General features: G+C 34.7%; 1 pseudogene; it reads right to left on the bottom strand.

Annotated features, from left to right (window-relative positions):
• Window positions 1-4,274: 4,274 nt before the first annotated feature.
• Window positions 4,275-4,374, bottom strand: LOC124082886 (small nucleolar RNA U3; annotated as a pseudogene).
• Window positions 4,375-20,596: the final 16,222 nt, after the last annotated feature.

Here is a 20,596-nt window from a genome sequence, read left to right as displayed (position 1 = left end):
GTTTCTGATAGACTTTTCTTCTTTTAGCTAAGTCAATTTCATTTCATAAGCATCAGTTTTAAGACCTTCAGTGTATATTACCAAGAAAATCCTTGATTTATGAAACATAATTTTTAAAAACTATGAAACAAATTACTAGCAGTATAAGCAGTAGAAACCATCCTTAAAACGATGAACGTCTGGGGTACAAATAGCATATGCCTATGATTCCAGAAACTTGGAAGGCTGAGACAGGAGAATCACAAGTTCAAGGCCAGCCTCTGAAACTTAGATAGGTCCTGAGCACTTGGCAAGACCTGGGGTCTCAAAATAAAAAATTAAAAGGTCTGGGAATGTTGCTCAGTCATCAAGCATCCCTGGGATCAATCCCCAATACCCAAAAGATGTGAGGGGATGAAAAAAAGGTTCCATTTACACCAAAAGCCTTGGGCAAAGCAAAAGCTATGCTATTCTTAGAAAAATGATACCTTGATTTATGCTTGTTTTCCCTTTAATTAAAATACTACATCAATTACAATTATTTAAAAGTATTTTTTAAAATATTGCTCCATGTTAAGGTGAGATAGAAGACATAGCTGCTATTGTCAGTTGTCCGTGTATTATTTGACATTCTATACCTATTATGGGTATATTTCAACAAATATTAAATTCAAAGAAAATCACTGAGTTTCTAGCATGCCAGGGTTTTGACCTTGGTTTCTTGTACATAAAGAACTAACAATCTTGTAAGAGTTTAATTATGTAATTAACCACATTTAAGGCAGAATGTGCTGCATGTCATGCTAGAGACAGAATCTAGAGTCAAAGGGGTTTCAAAGGATGACGATCTCATTTTCATTAGGATAAATGCTGAAGGTTTCATTGCTGAGAGTTAGCGGCTTTTTGACAAAAAAAAAAAAAACAATTCTAACGAATAAAAATTAAGAGGATAGATTTATGATCTAAGGAGAAAATCAAGATGAGGGATAAAGAATCACAGTTCAGCCAGTCAGAATGTATAATGGCTAAAGAAGAATAGAGAATCCTGTGGTCACTTACCAAGAACCCTTTTCAGGAATAAAGGCCGTTTTCCTCTCACTTTGGGGGATGTTGCCAGCTTACAGCCATTAGATATTAGTCCCCTCCAGAAATATCTTGTGCCTAGAGATGGCCACCTGGATCAATTTTACTCTTTCATTTTGGGTCAGCTCACATTTAATGACTGATTGGTGAGGACATTCAAAGACCGTCACAGCAATGCAGGACAACTCTGAGGCCATCCCAGCTTCAGAGTTCCCAATCAGCTGAGACCTTTATTGAGACTACATCACAGCCCAGCATCTATCTCTGCAAAATTCACCTTCATTTATTTCCCTTACTGCACACTAATATTTCATCTTCATTCTTTTTTAGGGAAGTCAGTCTACGAAAAAGATGAATTGGGAGGGATTTCTGATTTTAAGATTGAGAATAGAAATTGTTCAATTTATCCTCTAAGATACCTTCCAAACTTCACAAGCACAATAAGAAATAGAAATGTCCTTCAATAAAACTAGGAGATCTCTTAATACTTGAATGCAATATAGAAAAAGGAATAGAGACCAATACATTTAGCAAAATGTGAATAATGAGAACTCAAAACTGAAAAAAGCAATTTAAAAAGGAGAATCCCAAGGAAACACAAACAACACAGTATAGCAGCTAGGTTCAAAGAAATCATCTGCAATATCCTCAGAGAGATAAGAGAACAAATTGTATATTGAAATGAGAGATAGATTGCTATAAAAACATAAAAAAAAACCATCAGGGATGGGGCTGTAGCTCAGTGGTAGAGCTCTGGCCTCGCATGTGTGAGGCACTGGGTTCTATCCTCAGCACCATATAAAGATAAATAAAGATATTGTGTCCATCTACAATTAAAATATATATGTATATATGTAAAACATTAAAACAAGTTCTTATAAATTAGAAAACAGTTAATACCATTTCAAAAAAAATAAAGTAAAATTTTGAAAATTTCTCTGGAAATAGGTTGAAAGAAAAGAGATATAGATTAGGGAGGGGGAAAATGCAAGTATTATTAAGGAAGGCCAATATTCAAGTAAAAAGGGGAACCAAGGGATATTGCTCTAGTCAATGACATGTAAATGAAAGTCCTTAGTTAACACCTTCTGGGAAAATATTTTAAAGGAAAAAAATTCAGAAAACACATGTTTTCTGCCCTTTTCCATCTCTTTTTTCCTGTCTAAAAGTAGAGGAGATACTGGAAATAAAACATTCATCTTGCAACCTAGAAGTACCCTCATAATATCAGAAGCTACATAAGAGGAAATGAGATATCTGAATGGAGCTTATAACCTTAATGGAGCATGAACATAAACCTTGAACCCCCTCTCTCTGAACTTCTTACCATATAAGTAAAATCTAAATCCTTTGCATAAGGCACAGTGTAGTTAAGTCTTCTATAATTAGTCGGTGCAATCCTATATCATTATTATAGCACATTAATTAACTTAGCAAAAAAATAATACTTAAAACATCACAAGAAAAAAACCTCTAAATATTAATTTCACAGAAAATTGTAATGTAACCTAAAATATTACAAACTAGCAATATAGGGATGTATCAATCAGGTTTCTTCAGAGAAACAGAAACAATAAGAAATATGCATGATTAATAGATAAGTATGCTAAGTCTGAGAGAGAGCATAAATAATTGGCTTATGTAGGTTTGAAGGCTAAGAATTCCAGTGATCTGCCCTCTGCAAGCTGGAGATCCAGGAAGGCCAGTGTGAGTCCCAAGGCATGAAAAGCAAGGAAGCCAATAAAATAAACTTCAGTCTGAGGACAGGAAATGAGATAAGTCCCAGCTCAAACAGTAAGGGAGAAAAATAATGGGCAAATTTCTCCTTTTGCCTTTTGTTCTCTTGAGGCCCTGGGGGAGTCGGATGATGGCCATACACACTGGGGAAGGCAATCTACTTTGCTGAATCCACTGATTAAAATGCTAATCCCAACCAGAAACACCCTCACAGGTACATGCAGAAATAATGTTTAATGTATGCAGAAATAGTGTTTAATGTGCATACTCTGTATCCCAATTTGACATATAAGATTAATCATCACAGGGGGAGTTGCAATATAGCATAATTCATTATCTATCACATTCAAGCTTAAATAAATGTCTCAAATTAATGAATTTAGACAGAGCATTACAAGCATATAATTTAAAAATCTGGACATAACTATTAAAAGTACATAGAAGAGTTGAAATTAGATGCCAAAGAAAGGGCTAGGTTGGGGATTAAAAAAGACACGCAGCCAGAGAATGCATTTTTAGTGGTAATCTCTTTAGCACGATTAGACATTATTAAATGTTCTGCATGTGTTTATTTTCAATTTAGAAATTATTTCAAGATAAGGAGTGTTTGCCAGTAGTCCTTAACTCTGCCCTTACCCTCAAGTCTTCAAACATTAAAAATTTGGTTGAATACAACTTTCATTTTCTTAAGTGGTCCATGAGTATTTTAAGTCAAAGCCCTTCAAGTGACTTCAAGTATAAAATAAGAAAAGTGCAAACCATTTTAAATCTCACAATATTCCTGTAGGGTGGTTGGCAGATAAACATCCACACATTCCACCTTGTAACTCTTCACTGTCCCAATGATGAGCATCTCTATTTACTGCTAAGTATGAAGGACTGGTGAAATTCCTAAATTAAATATTAATAGTCTGACAAAATGTTGCAGGCAATCTACTTGGCCATATATCTTACAAATGAGGACCAAACACCATCTATTGTCACCATGATTTCCAAGGAAAAATATGTTATATTCATAATATAAGAAGAGTATAATCTCAGAATAACAGGAACTTTATAAAATCAAACACAATCAGTTTTATTAAAAATACAATATAATGTGTTTCTATTTTTCTCACTAGTGAAAATATCATCATGAATGGAATGGCATTTAGGAAAAACTAAATTAAAAAATATCAACCGAATGAAACACTCCAGAAATGCAATTTTATACTATAGCCACAACTGGATTTTGTCTTCAGGGATTCTGCAAACTTCAGCAATGTGCATTTAAAAACATGATCCTCTATTTGCTAACAGTCAAGCACACTAATAGTTAATTTAGAAAAGTTAGTAGTCATGTTTTAAAATAGTATTCAACTGATATCTAAGAATGAGTCTCCACCGAAAATTCTTCTGAAATGAATTTCACATTATTCTGTTATTAAACCCCAAATCTAGCAAACTTTGTAGAAACCAGAACAAGGGCTTATTTATCTTTTAAAATGTGAGTAATCATAGATAGTCTTAACTGTATGAACATGTAGTCATCTTATTTTAACATACTATAGAAATGATCCCTGAAAGTATAGTTTTGTTATTTTAAATTAAATTGACCTTTTCTTTTCTGCCTTAATTTATTGCTAAAGGTGAATCTCACCAACTAATTAATCTGCTTAACTTCATTTTTTTTCTATATAAAGACAAGCTAGATATTCAAGATTCATATTCAAAATGAAAAAGTCATTAAAATTATGTTTACATGTTCTCTACTTTAAAAAGACAATTTAAAATGGATAAGAAAACCTGCAAAAAAAAGTGACTTTTTAAAATTTAAATATGAAATTGCATTTCCTTCAGCACAATTGTTAGATAATTGTTAAGGCCAATCTTTCTGACTTTTCAAGATAGAGACAGAAGGGACACATAAATAGACAAACATGGTGGGAGAGAACAGAAACTTACAGTATGTAAATAAATAAGTACATTTTGTGCTAGTATAAATTCTGGCTTTTGGAATTTTAAAAATTTGGCTAATGTTTACATTTCACATTCACATTTAAATCTTTCATATAAAAGCTACTTTTATTAAAGATTTGAGATTGACAAATTTACCTCCTCGATTTTAATTGTTCAAACTTCCATGTAAAAATGAAGTTGTTTGAGAAGTTATGTAGTTACGTACGATTGTTCACACAGAATGGAATTAGTTTTCCATGTACTTTGTATTTCAGAAGTATTCATAACACTTGAGAGTCAAACTTGTGAAGCTGAATTTTGCAGGTGAACATTCTGCTGTCCCTCCATAATGTCTGTTTTGTCAGAATGCAGAATGATGGATACAAATGCAAATAATTTCATATTGACCATTTTATACTCAACATTTTTAAGATCGAAAAAATAGACTCCCAAGTATACTATGCCTAGGGGGCTGTCATCTCAAAAACACATTTTTTTAAAAATAACCATAGCATTATATCACCTTTGAGTTCCATTTTAACAGGAACTAGTTGTTGAGTAAAAACTGGAATTCCACCAAGAAATTTCGAATACATGTAGAAAAATTCCTTAAAATTTCTCATGCCAATTCTCTATTTCAGAACACATCTCACCTGCAGTTTGCTATTTAATCTTTATCCATTAGTGTTTTCCCTCTGTCCATTCCCAACACACACCGATATCCAAAATGGCACTTGTGAAATACAAGCCAAATTTATCTCCTCAGCTTAGAAGTTCATAGTGATCTCCTAGTTCTACTAGTTAAAATAAATCTAAAATCACCCATGTCATCTTGCTCTGTCTGCTTTAAAATCTTCATGTCAAGCTACATACCACTTCATTTCCACATTCCATCCATACTGGCTTTCCTTAATTTTCCAACCACACTTTCCTCCTCCTTACTCCAGGGTCTTATAAAAGTTGTTATTTGTGTCTAGAGCATTCTCCTATCTCTTCCTTCTTCCTCTACCTCATTTGTTGACATAGTTGTGTCTGAGATCAAGCTGCAATACCTCAGGAATACTTTTCCCAGGATCCAGCCTGTTATAAACTCTCAGATTTCCTTGCAGTTCTCCATCATTGGAATTTATCATCCTTGACATTTCTTTTCCAACATCCAACTACTCAACAAAATTCTGAAAACAAAAGAGCAAGGATTGTATCTATTTTATTCATTGTTAGCTATCCCAGTACCTCCCATGGGATACAGAGATATTTAATGAATGTCAACAGAATCAATAAATGCAAAGAATTAGGATTTCACATGTTATTAAGAATTTATATAATAAACCAAAGTGTTATAATTTGGATCTGCAATGTCCCTGAAAGGCTCATATGTTGAAGACTTGGTCCCCCGACTGGTAGTGTTACTGGAAGATGGTGGAAATTTGAGGAACTGGGACATAGTTGGAGGAAGTAGGGCATTGGAGGGATGCCCTTAAAGGGTATATAGTACCCTGGCTCCTTCCTCTCTTTCTCTTTTCTTCTAGGCTGTCTTGAGCAATTTTGATTTGCCACACCCTCTCTCCCTTACCACTAACCCAGAAACACCAGAGCCAAATGATCATGAACTGAAACCTCAGCAGCCATGAGCCAAAATAAATCTTTTCTCCTTTAACTTTGTTTGTGTCAAGTATTTGTCACAACAACAAAAATCTGTTACAGAAAAGCAGTGAGAAGGAGTTAATCAGATCTGAATATGCACATGTGCAGCTCGAATAGGGAAAGTGTCCAAACAAAGAAGAAAAATGGGGAGGGAAACTAATGAGACTGCTTTGAAAACAGCCATAGAAGAGAATATTAAACTGAACTTAGCTGATACAAAGCTACACAGCACACTGATATGGTTTTGTTGTTGTTGTTGCTGGGTTTTTTGTTTTGGTTTTGGTTTGGTTTGGTTTTGGTTTGTTTGTTTGTTTGAAAGGGAATATTGTGGCAGGAAGTCATTTTGTGAAAGATCACACCTTAGCTGGAAGCAATAGGAAATTTTAAACTCCAGCATCTTCTCACTTCTGGAGATGGCAGCAAATTTTGCCATAGGAAAATGACTTTACATTATGTTGTGGGATTAGGATATGCAAAGGCCACCAAAAGCCCCTGCCTACTGTTACACAAGCTGAATTGGGGCAGGTTGCAATCCTTTGCCCAGGCTCACCATGCTTCCCCCTAGTGAAGCACTGACATACCTGGACAAACTCACCTGCCCACTAGCAGAAGATACCCTGTGAGCCTATAGAGGAAGAGGACTGTTCAATGCCTGAACCCATGGTGGGAGCTTCTAGAGCTACCTTTGTAGAACTGAAGAAGGGAAGGTTGAGAACTGTGTTAACAGCACTGGGTGTGACTTTTCCCCCTCGGGAGTCGACATAGTTATTGCTTGTATCAGGCTTCCAGTCACACAAACTGAAACCATTACATTTGTCTCGCCAAAGAATTTTTCATCATCTAAATCTAACAAGGAGCTACTAAGCTGATCAGGATACAGGGATAATAGATGTGGTAAGAAATAAAGGTGCAGTGCCCCATCTTAGCCTGAATCTTGTTGAGTTATTCAGGGCTCTATACCCAGACTTATAGAGAGAACACATTGGAGCTTGAACATTTACCACACCCCCAATAACTCACCAGCTCCTAATTCAGAATTCCCCCAAAGTCTCTCCATCACAAATATCTAACAAGGAGAAAATTTAGACTTTTCAATGATACTTTTTTATTTTGCTTGTTTAGTTTTCTATGGAGATAAATTTTGATCCTTTTCATTGATTGTGACTATATACTTTAGTTGTAACTGTGTTAAAAAAAGGTGTTTTTAAATAATTTAATTATATTTACTATTTTTTATTCTTTCTCATTTCTATACTCTTTTGTACTTCTTTCTTTTCCTTTTTTCTTCTTCTATTCCTCTTGTCCATTTTTTATTTATTTTGTTTTATTATATTTTGACTTGTCTACTTATTTTAATATTTTTTTAATTATAGGCAGACACAATCTCTTTATTCCATTTTTATGTGGTGCTGAGGATCGAACCCAGTCTCACATGTGCTAGGTGAGCGCTCTACCACTGAACCACAACCCCAGCCCCAATTTGTCTATTTTTTGATTTAGCTATTTCATCTTTCCTTTATCTTTTTGAGTTCTATATTTTACATCTTTTTCTGGTTATTTTGTTTTTGTTGTGTTTAAATTTTGCTCTCACCATTTCTTTTTCTTGCTAAAAGGTCTAGTGGGTTAGTCAGCTTTTCATCATTGTAAACAAACTAACAGACAAGAATAATTTGAAAGAGAAAAGATTTATTTGGCTCACTGGATCAGAGTTTCAAGAGTTTCCACCAGTTTCAAGGCAGAAATGTCATGGCAGAAGGGCATTGTGGAGGAAAGCTTCTCAGGACATAGCAGCAGAAGAAAGAGAGAATGAGGAAGGAGCAAGGTTCAGATATAGTCCCCAAGAACACACCCCAAGTGACCTACTTCCTTCAACCATGCCCCCCTGCCTACAATTAACATGGAATACTCCTTTCAAATTTTAATCTATCAAATGGATTAATCTGCTGATGATGTCAGAGCTCTCATAACCCAATCTTTACATCTCTGAAGATCGCTCTCTTTGCTTAGCACATGTATATCTGGAGGGACATTACAGATCCAAACCATAGCACACGGACTGGCCTGAGACTTGTCATTCTCCTGTCTCAGCTCCCCACAGTGGATGGGATTGCATGGTTGCACTAGTGTGCTCAGCTAATTTTGTATCCTTTATTGCTTTATTTCTTCAGTCTTTTCTGTATACTATTACTCCCCACTTTTTCTCATCAGTTAGTGGAACTATAGAAAGCATTTAAAATTAGTGTTAGAATATGGTTTGTTGTCAAGCTATCACAGTTACCAGTAATCATTCTCTCCTCTCAAATTGGGGCTGGCAACTGAACACACATAGCACTTTAAGCACATTAAGTAAGAACTTAGATACTGAGATAAACTCCCAATATGAGGAATACCATGATTAAGCAGCCAAGCCTGGTGGCACATGCCCGTAATTCCATTGACCTGGTAAGCTGAGGCAGGAAGATCACAAGTTCAAGGCCACTTTCAGTAACTTAACAAGACCCTCAGCAATTTAGCAAGACCCTACCTCAAAATGTAAAAGACTGGGGATGTAGCTCAGTGGTAAAGCACTCCTCGGTTCAATCCCCAGTGCTGAAAAGAGAGAGATTGAGAGAGAGAGAGAGAGAGAGAGAGGAAGCAACTCACTAAAAAAACCCCTCACACAACAGTGGAAGAGATAGGTATCCCAAAAGACACAAATATCAAAATAGAAATATAGTAAAAGTGAACAAACAAGCAAAGAATATGCTCCAAAAGTACATGCTTCTTCAATAACTAAATCCATGGATAAGTGGAGGAAATGTCAGACAAAGAAGGCTAAAAGTTTATTGTTAAAATGATCAGTGAACTAGAAGAAGACCTAAGGAATTAAAACTGTGGGAGGTAATATAGACTACAAAAGACTGTTTCTCTATAGAGATAAAAATTCTGAAAAAGAATAAAACAGAAATCTAGAAAACGAAAGGCCAAGTGTGTCAAATAAAACAAATCATTTGAAAATCTCTCCAACAAAACTAGGTAAATAAAAGACAGAATTTAAGAGCTTGAAGAAAAAGTACATGAGTATGCACATGGTAATAAAGAAAAAAAAAGAAGAGAAACTATTATGAGAATACGCAACATTAAGAGACCTAACTTAAGTCTCAATGTTATTAAGGAAGGAACAGAGATACAGGCTAATATCATTGATAACTTATTCAGTGAAAGAACAACTGAAAAATTTTCAAACTTTGCAAATCAGATGAACATTCAGATACTAGAGATATTTAGAACCCCAAAATAGACAAGATCAGAAAAGAACCTGCCTATGATACAGCATACTTAAAATGCCAAAAAATTCAGAGAAAAGAAATAATTTTGAAAGCAGAAAGAGAAAAACACCAAGTCATTTATAAAGGCAAACTAATCAGTATAACAGAAGATTTCTTAGCAGGAACCCCAAATGCCAGAAGGACTTCGAATGGAGTATTTCAAGCTCTAAACGAAAATAACTGCCATCTTTGATTGCTATATCAAGCAAAACTGTCCACCAAAATAGGAGAAAAAATTAAAACCTTTTGAGATAAACATAAACTAAAGGAATTCATAATCACAAATCCAATATTATGGAACATAAGGAAAGTAATCCTACACACAGAAGAAATGGTAATAAGAAGATGTAATGATTGTAAATATTTATGACCCTGTTTCAGTCCACTTGATTTCATAAAACAAACACTATTTGACATAGAGTCTCAAACAGGCCCTAATATAGTAATAGCAGGTGGCTTCAATATACCTCTTTTACTAAAAGATAGATCATCCTGACCTAAAATCAACAAAGATACTACAGATTTAAAACATATTGTAGATCAAATAGACTTAAAAGACATTTCAAAACTATTTCATCCAATAACAGCTAACTGTACTTTCTTTTCAACTCTATTGAATTTTCTCCAAAATTATATATTAGGCCACAAATCAAATCTTGTTTGTTTTTGTGGTGCTGGGGATTGAACCCAGGGCCTTGTGCATTCAAGACAAGCACTCTACTAGCTGAGGTATATCCCCAGCCTAATCAAATCTTAATGAGTACAAAAAATTGAAGTAATTATTTGCAACTTTTTGGATCCTAATGGAATTGCATTAGAATTCAACAGCAAGAAAAACAATTGAAATGATAAAAATACTTGGAAATTGAACAATACCCTCTTAAGTAACAATCAGGTTATCAAAGTAATCAGGGGTGAAATTTAAAAATTATTAGAATCAAGCAAAAATAGAAATACAACATACCAAAATCTCTGCAACACAGTGAAGGCAGTTTAATAGAAGAAATGTTGTGGCTTTGAGTGCCAGCACACACACACCAAAAAAGTTAGAAATATCTCAAATAAATAACCTATTGGCACATCCTAAGGTCTTAGGAAAAGAAGGACAAATCACTTGGAAAATTAGTAGAAAGAAACAATAAAGAGGAAAACTGAAATTGATGAAATAGAGAGTAACCAAAAAAAAAAAAAAAAAACAATGAAGGGCATCAATAAAACAAGAAGTTGTTTCTTTGAAAAGATAACAGAAATGGATAAATCTATAGACAAACTGTCCAAGACAAAGGAGTAGAAGATCCAAATTAATAAAATTAAATACAAAAAAAGGAGATGTTAAAACAGACAACATTGAATTCATAAGACCATTTGGAACTATTTTGAAAACTTATATTTCAATAAATTAGGAAATCTAGAAGAAATTAATAAATCTTTAGACACATGTAACCTACAAGAGTTGAACCAAAAAGATACAGAAAAATTAAACAGTCCAATAACATGCAGTGAGATTGAAACAGTAATAAAAAGCAATATTGAAAAACTAAATTGCCAATATCAAAAAGGAAACAGGTACTTTATCAAGTGGATATTGAAGGAGTAAGAAGATATTATGGAAGTTTTATGTCCAGGCATTTAGAAAACTTAGGTGAATACATTTAGAGAATGAATTAACAAATACTGGTATGCTGAAACAATGAAATCCTACATAAAGGTATAAATAATAAATTATTGCTACTTATATAGATAAATCTCAAAATATTACCTTAAATTTCAAAATATTACAACTCATCTGAAGACCAACACAAACAAAAAATAAGCTATGTATATAAACAAAAAATCATTTTAGTTTAAAAGAGGTTTGGAAGTGCTATCAACTAGAAAGAGAAATAAAGGAACTTTAGAGGACATTGTTATGGTTTAAGTGTGTCCCCCAAAATTTGTGTGTTAGAAACTTAGTCCATAACATGGTAGTGTTGAAGTGACCTTTGTGAAGTGATTGGATCACGAAGACTCTTCCCTTTTGAATGGATTAATCCAGTCATAGATTAATGGGTGCTCTCAAGGGAGTGGCTTTGTTCTAAAAGAGTGATCTCTGTGTCTTGCTTGTTCTGTCTCATTATGATGCAGCAAGAAGAACATCAACAGATACTTGAACCATGCTCATGGACTTCCTAGCCTCCGGAACCATGAGTTAAACAAATCTTTATTGTCCACAAATTACTCAGTCCTGGGAATTTTGTTACAGCAACAGAAAATGGATAAAGACAGGAAGTCCTTCATAACTGGATATTATGAGAAATTAAGCCTCAGAAAAATGGCTTGAGTGACTGTTTTCTAATCCTTTTAATGACACATAGCTAATACCATTCTAGGGGCATAGAAGATAAATTAATTCACTATAAATATTGTGTGCATTTAGGCAATAAGATTTAATTCTGTCCTAGATCCCCTGTTGAGAAATACTGTCTAGGATTGTGCTATACCACTGTAGCACTAGCCCCATGTAGTCATATGAATTTAAATTTAAATTATTTAAAATTATATAAAATTTAAAATTCAATTCCTCAGCATACTAGCCAAATTTCAAATGCTCAAAGTCATATGTGGTAATTGGCACCTATACTGGACAATACAGATATAAAACATTACCATCATCATAGATAGCTCTTTTAGACAGTGCTTATCTATAGATCCCAGTTTCTTAGGCTTTTATAGATGTCAAAGCTCAATGAATTTAAGACTAATAATCTGTGAATCTAACCAAGCATTGTAATCCATGACTATAATCCCAGCTACTCAGGACACTGAAACAGGAAGATCTCAATTTTGAGGCCAGCCTGGATATCAAATGAGACCCTTTCTCAAAAAAAAAAAAAAAAAAAAGCTAGGGGCATACATAGCTCAGTGATAAAGGATCCCTGGGTTCAATTACAAATGTGGGTAGGGGTGAAGTGGGGTGTGCATCTAACGATATGTCAATTTTACCATAATGTTTTAAAAAATAGAAACTAATACAAATAGGATTTGGTTTTATATGAGTAAGATTTTGAAATCTGATTATAATACACTCTCAATAAACATGAAAAACAAACAAATATTTTTACTGTCAGTTTTCACAACATCAAAATATCTACTAAACTATAGAATTTCATAAGGTTGCTAATCTTGAATAATTGTTTCTTATAAAAATGGCAATTTGGAAATGTATATCTGGGATTTAATTCATTTGGAAATATAATTAATACCCCCAGGGCTGGCCATCACCAATTTTGTCTTAAAAAAATTACAAGACCAAGGATATAGCAGTACAATTCACAGTGTCCAGGGAATGCAGTCAGGCTTAGTGCACCTCAGTGGATGAAGAAAATGTGGACTATATACACAATGGAGTTTTATGCAGCCATAAAGAAGAATGACATTGTGTTAGCTGCAGGTAAATGAATGGAACTGGAGAAGAGCTGAAATAAAAGAAAGTCAAGAGTTGTATGTTTTCTCTCAGATGTGGAATATAGGGAAAAAAAAGGGGGCGACAGGAATTTTCTTGACCTCTGAAACCATGAACCAAAATAAACTTTTCCTTTTTTATATTGTTCTTTTCAGGTTTTGGTTACAGTGACAAAAAACTAACTAAAACAAAAATTGGTACCAAGAGTGGGGTTTTTGCTATGACTAACTTGATCATGTGGTTCAGAAGCCTTTGGAGCTGATTTGCTGGGGGAGGAATTTTTAAATACTTAGAGATGCAAGCTGGAAAAGCTTTAGAATGTTTTAAGCGGAGCATAAAGGATGGTTCATGTGAGAGCTGTAAAGACCAGAAGGCTGATAGGATTGTGGACAATAAAGACTGTTCATGAGGTTTCAGAGGAGGAGGAATCTATTCGAAATTGGATTATAGGCCATTTATGTTACATGCTGGCTAAGAAGTTGTCTATATTTTTCCCATATCCTGAGACTTCTGTGAGGCTCAATATAAAGATAATAGATTAATTAATCTTGCAGAGAAAATTTCAAGGGAGTAGAGCATTCAGGTATTGGCATGGATATTGTTGGCAGCTTTTAGACAAGCTTACTGTGATAATCAGGAACAGAAAGATTTGAAAAACATTTTAGTTTGGCCAGAATTGTGCAAGTAAAACTGGGTCTAAGGAAATTGCAGTCTATAAAGACATTAGAGCCACTAAAGAAATGCTAAATGCTTTACCCATACACAATAGGAAAGATAGCTTGAAGGCATCTCAGGAATTGACAAGACTACATCCATCTCAGGTTCAAGGTTAGAAAAGAAAAAATAGCTTTATGAAGAGACCATGGGAATCCTAGAATATTGTTTCACCATGGCACTCAGAGGGTCCAGGAGGCTTAGCTACTGCTCAAGAAGGTGGTGGATCTTGGCATCAAACACATGTTGCTGGTTTTTCAGGAGTACAGAATGCTGGAGTTAGGGTTCATGATTTCCACCAGGATTTTAAAGGAAGGCCTGGGAGGTCAGGCAAAGTGTAGCAAGGTTAGGGTCTCTGTGGGCAGCCCCTGAGAGGGCACTGCATAATGTGAGAAGAAAGCTGAAACTACAGTGGCGACCCTAGAGATTAAGAGATGCCAGTACCACGGGACATCTGCTGAGGAAAACTGAAGGAGTACCAAAAACAAGCCTGAGAGACTACATGGGCTGCAGCCTGGAGGGCCATAGGAGAGGAGCTACACAAACCCTTTGGAGCAAACATCACAATGCCATGCATCCTATTTAAACTCAAAGACAGAAGAAATTTAAGCTTAAAACTAAAAACTAATGCAGGATTTGCCCTGTGTTTATTTTTTGCTTTTATTTAAGTGTGGTTTTTTGTTTTTAATTCAGAGATATTTTGCAACAATTTTTCTGGCAAAGGCAAGATGCACTTTCAAAAGAGGACAATATTAGGAAGCACATTTTGATATCAAGGTTCCAGCTAAATATAGTCCACCCTAAAAGCAAAATTAGGTCCACAATCTCTCACCTTGACCAACTGTGACTTCACTCTCTTAAACCTTCCAAACTCATACTTTACATCATCTTTAAAACTGGCCGATTAATACCAACCAAAAAATTATTTAAACTCTGTTCTGATTGATGCCAAATTCATTGATGCCAAATTCTGAATGACTTTTGAGGTTTGTTTCCCTCAAAATATTGGGGAAAATGAGAACCATGTCATCGTGGTATGATATTAGCAGACAATGGACTCACAGAAATGAATCAAGAAGCATTACATGATCCTATTGCATGTATATTTGGAAGAAAAATATAAAGTTATTCTTCTCTCTAGGTCATCAATTGCCATTAATATGTATTCCACAAAATAGATGGCATTATTCCAGAAGCAAAGCATCAATATATGGATCTCCAGAGTTAATCAGTCCTTACCAGGTATGCCTGTAAACAAAGGATTGTTATATAAAGGGTGAGTTATTCAAAATCTATGTTAACCTGAGGATTTCTAAAGAAATGTTTTATTTTAAAATAGCTATACTCCCTATTAACATATCAAGGTAGCTTATTAAAATTATCACTGCATAAATACATAATTCTATTTATTTCATAATTTGTTCTTAAGTATTATACTTCCTATTTGATTATTTACTTTCTAAGTATATTATGATGTGGATATGCCCATGTATAGCCACAACTCACCCAGTAATTACCTCTAACATTATTGTTATTCAAAGAAGAAGATTAAATCATAAATGCCATCTTGCCTAGGCTTCTAAATGAAATGAAATAATTTAATGTATATTTTACCCTCTTTCTAGATGATGAATTTATTTCAAAGAAAATAGTACAGATAATGAATATAGTCCACGTAGTGCAACAGAGAATGTCAATTATTTAATCTTATTTGAATTGATTTCCTTGGGCTGGGGTTGTGGCTCATTGGTAGAGTACATGCCTAGCATGTGTGAAGTTCTGGGTTCAATCCTCAGCACCACATATAAATAAATAAAATAAAGGTATTTTGTCCATCTATAACTAAAAAAAAAAAAAAAGAATTGATTACCTTATAATGACATGGAGGGTTTTAGATATTTTTAACCAATAAATAGAAATTTTCCTATTTAAAAAGCAAAACATTGTTTTAGAATAAAGTGTTTTTAACTAATTGATATCTGATTCCAATCATTACCCACCCCAAAACTGCAAAGGTAGTAAGATGCATGTGTCTCTTCTACTTATCTTCTCCATTTAAAGTGCCTATATTTAGTACTTCTCAGTTAAGATACTGAAGCAACCCAAATTTCCTCATAAAACCTCTTTCCTTTGTAGACACTTCACCACTGAGGATTAATTAAAGTTCTAGAATTGCTTGTATTAATCAAATCAGTGCTGTCTTCAAACTTCTGCTCCTCAGTACCCTTAGAATAAAACTCTGAATTTCAGAACAAGGCATGGAAATGAAGCAAGAATTAAAGATAGGCCCTCAGTATAGATAGGTAAATGGGTCAGACTGAGAAAATGGAGGCATATTTGGAAATTTCAAGACCACCCCTGGGAGATTGGAATGTTAATGCCTCCAGAGCCTTTTGATTACAAGGATTACTTGCCTATAACACCCCTCCCAGAAGGTCTTTAATTAAGCACCTCCTGAGCAGACAGGGAGCTGGAAATTTATGCCCCCCTGGGCAGTTGCTCCCTTCCTGCCCTTGCAGCCCACCTACTTCTCACCTTTTGGCCATCTCATCAGCATCACCTGGACTAGTCTAGAAGTAGGAAGGAGAGAGATAAGAGGGAAGAGGGAAGAAGAACAAAGAAAGTCTAAACTGTGTAAAAGGTGCAAGGGGCACCCTCTTCTTGGGATACCAGGACACCAGCCATGACCTCTTCTCCCTCCCAGAAGAAGTCTGTGTTAACTATTTTTTTAAATAAAACCTGCTTTCTACGCTTGCCTCAGCACTCCTCTAATGTTCAAACTTCAACATTTGAGGAAGCAGAACTCATCACAGATAACTGGTGGTTTCAGAAATACATGCAAGCTTGAGTTGTTTTTATTAGGTATTTTGGTCACAGCAATGAAAATCTGACTAAAGGAAGGTTAACTTGGGCTGGCGATGTGGCTCAAGCGGTAGCGTGCTCGCCTGGCATGCGTGCAGCCTGGGTTCGATCCTCAGCACCACATATAAACAAAGATGTTGTGTCCGCCAAAAACTAAAATATAAATATTAAAAAATTCTCTCTCTCCTCTCCCTATCATTAAAAAAAAAAGGTTAACTCAATCTGGATTAGTTTTTTCTTCCATATTATCAAACAATTACATTTATTTGTGTGTGTAATTCTAATGCAAGTTTAATTTTAAAATTGCACTTGATTATGCATAAAAATACATATAATACACAACTGAGCCTATATATCAAACAAACACAACTAATAATGAAAATACAACCTATTTTTTGTTCTCCACCCATTGCCATCCCTTCTAAAAATATTTTCTTAATACTTTCAAATACATTTAAGAGAGAGAAATAGTGAAACCCATATGTAATCACTATCCATATTTAATATTTTTAATTTCAAAATCAATAATTTTGAAATTCAAGTTTTTGTTGTTTGCTTCACCTCTTCTGTTTTCTTCCTTTTAAAAGTGTATTTATTGGAAATGATACTGCCTATGGATGAAACTATAGTATATCTCGAGTTTTCTGCTCATTCTTGCATCATGAACATTTCTATAGTTGCAAATAATCTGAATCTCAATTCAGAAAATAGGATGTCAGTTCCACAATATTAATCCGTTGTACCTAATGTCTCTGCTTCCCTGGCTCTGTTCTGTTTCAGAGCTGGAAGTACAGAGGGAATAGGGTTCTTTCCTAATTTTCCAGTCTGTTTTCCTCACCTGAGTCAAGACTTTTGTAGTCCTCTCTGGCTGGTAAGTGGAGAAGTGACACCATATAGCCCTGGCTTTGAATTCTCTAAGACTAGCAGGCATTAAAATCTTTGTGCCATCAGGACTTTCATAGGATCTTGGAAGTTGTCTTTCAGGTCCCTTCTCTCTAGCATAAACTGCAACCAGGCAGATTATCTGTATTCCAAGTTGTCATTGCAAAACTTCCTCAGCCTCAAAGCAGTCACCACCAGCTTCCTCCTGAAGAAGTGGTCCCTCTACCTTTTCAAAAGACCCTAACAGATAAGACCCAAGAGGGCTGCATGTCTGCTCTCTGGCATGACCCACAACAGATCCCTAGAAAGTATTCATGCATACCTTAGCTGGGCTAACTCTCAAGTAGGGACTGATCCCAACGTAGGAGCACTCTCTAGGCTCATCTCCCAAAGCAGTTTGCCTTCCAAATCTCAAATTCCAAGTTTCCAGGCAGACATCAAATTCCAATACTCAAAATTCCAATACTGACCTCTTAAACTCTCCATATGACCCTGGGAAAATACATTATTTTTAGAAGTAAAGGAGTTTACTCATCCTACCCTCCAAGAATGGGGAATCAGAGCAAATACCAGCCATCTCTTTAAAAAAAATTCTCTTTACCAATTCTTCCTCCTGTGCATACTCACAGTGACTGAATGAAGTACTTCAAAGGTCATGAGACATTTCAATACAGTAGCTACTTCTTTCCACAGTGGATATATTTTCAGACCCCCCAGTGGATGGCTGGAACATGAATAAAACCAAACTCTGGATATAAATACTGGGTTTTTTTCCCATATATATATATGTATATAGATAGATAGATAGATAGATATGATGAAGTTTCACTTATAAATTAGGCACAGTAAGAAATTACAAATAATAGCTAATAATAAAATAGAAAATTATAATAATATACTCTAATAAAAGTTATGTAAATGTGCTCTCAATATCCTATGGTATTTTTACCATTTCACTTCAAGGAAGCACTTTACAGTTTCTCTTTGGCACATTTGAATTTCCAATATCATTTCTTTTTTGCTTTGGAGCCATTATTAATCAGAGTGAGGGTTTCTTGAATATAAGTACTATGATACCACTGTAGGCAATCTGAGATGGCAGGACTACCAAGTGATTAACCAGGACTACTACCAAGTTACAAGTCAATACCCTAGACAAAGGATGAATCATTTCTCCAACGTGAAACAGCAGAATGGCAGGATATTTCATTATACTATTCAGAATGGTCTATAATTTAAAATTTTATGCATTGTTTATTTCTTGAATTTTCCACTTAAAACTTTGTACTGCAATTGAATGTAAGTAACAAACTGTGGATGAGGGAGGGTTACTGTATTACTTATTGTTTCATCTCACTTCTTGACTTCCTACGTATTTTATGTACATAACTAATCAAAATATTCACTTTAATTTTCTTTAGTTTGAAATCTTCTGTCTTTCCATCTCTTTCTCGCTGTCCCTTATGCACATGTACATGCGCGTGCATGCACACACACACACAGAGAGATACACAAATGACTGGGAATGGTATCATCTTCTATTTATATCATACAGAGAAGACTACAATAGATTGACATTAAGACAAATTATTAGAGAATGTTGACTTTGGGTACAATTTAGAGATTTATAAAAAGACTTTGAAATAAGTAAATAAAAGCAAAAACGAAAGAAGTTTCTTTTAAGATAATAAATTCCATGAGAAACTAAAATGGATTCAAGATTTATTGTGAAATTATTAGTGTCTCTGGATAATTGGTTATGCCTATTAAAGAACATTTAATGAATAATATTTCCAATGGCTGAGCACCATCAGACTATTAGCTTTTATAGTGAACATACAGAAGACTAAGTGCCATATTCTGTCTGTTGAATAAATATTGTCTTGTTATTTAGGCATCAGACTAGATTTATTGACATGGCAATCCCATATTTTCTGAAAAGGATTAAATTTTTTATTAGGCCCCCAAACTAGAAGGCAATATCAATATTGGTGTTGGTCACAAGCATTTATTATGCAATTCATTCAAACAGCAATTTGAGGTTTCCATAAAACTGTTAGCTCCATTTCTCTTTTCATACAAACAGGACAGACAGAGTCATTCATCCTTTTCAAACCAGAAGGGAACAAAGGACCCCAAGTCTAGACACATTATTTTATCCAGTAACTGCCCCTGAGACTAGCCAGACCTATCAGAAGGAAGAGATGAGAATGAGACAGCATACCAGCAGTGCAGTCATGTCCTGCCAAGTGAGGGCATGGGGCCATCGCTATCCACTTCTTATGAAGCAAAAGGGAAAAAAAAAAAAAAAAGGAGGCCCTGAAATAGAACCTCAAATAATAACCAATAACTGCATTTCCAAGAAAAAAAAAATAAGGGTTTACACTTGATTATACATGAAAAGAATGGAGCCATGATGAACTTTAGTTTATTTGCTCATTTGTTTCAAGTCATATATGCAAAGACTTTACATGGTGCTCAGGACATTTTAAATATTTAATAAATGACTATTTTATCATTTACATGCTTACAATAAGTTTCTAGCAAAGGAATATTTGCAAAGCAAAAACTCTTGATAAAAGCAAGTATGTTCAGAGAAGAAATGACTATTCCTTATTAAAATAATTTTTATTGTCCTCTCTTGTTGAAAGAGAAGGTGAAGTTGGAGACAGGAACAATAGAATACAATATGTATCTATTATCAGATAAGACTAAGCTAGAAATAATAAGGCAATTTTTACTATTTAGCAATTATGGGCTTTCAACAAAGCCAGATACAAGATATTAAGAAATACATATAATTGGTTTGATATGCTCCAGATCTGCACATTATTCAACCCAGAAATTAAAAAGAAAAACAAGTATTATTCATTCAGCAATTCTGTCATGGCTTTAGTCTCAGAAAGGTAAAGTCTTACATACATCCTGAAAAGAGTAGGTTGATCTTCCTAAGTTACCAAAGAAAATACTTTAATGTTACTCTAACAACATAATGACTTACCTACAA

Source organism: Marmota monax, unplaced genomic scaffold (assembly GCF_021218885.2).
Source record: "Marmota monax isolate L192 unplaced genomic scaffold, Marmota_monax_Labrador192_F-V1.1 WCK01_AAM20220418_F8-fsc00018, whole genome shotgun sequence".
Classification (NCBI taxonomy): domain Eukaryota; kingdom Metazoa; phylum Chordata; class Mammalia; order Rodentia; family Sciuridae; genus Marmota; species Marmota monax.
The sequence above is the reverse complement of the archived record's forward strand: the minus strand, read 5'-3'. Positions and strand labels throughout refer to the sequence as shown.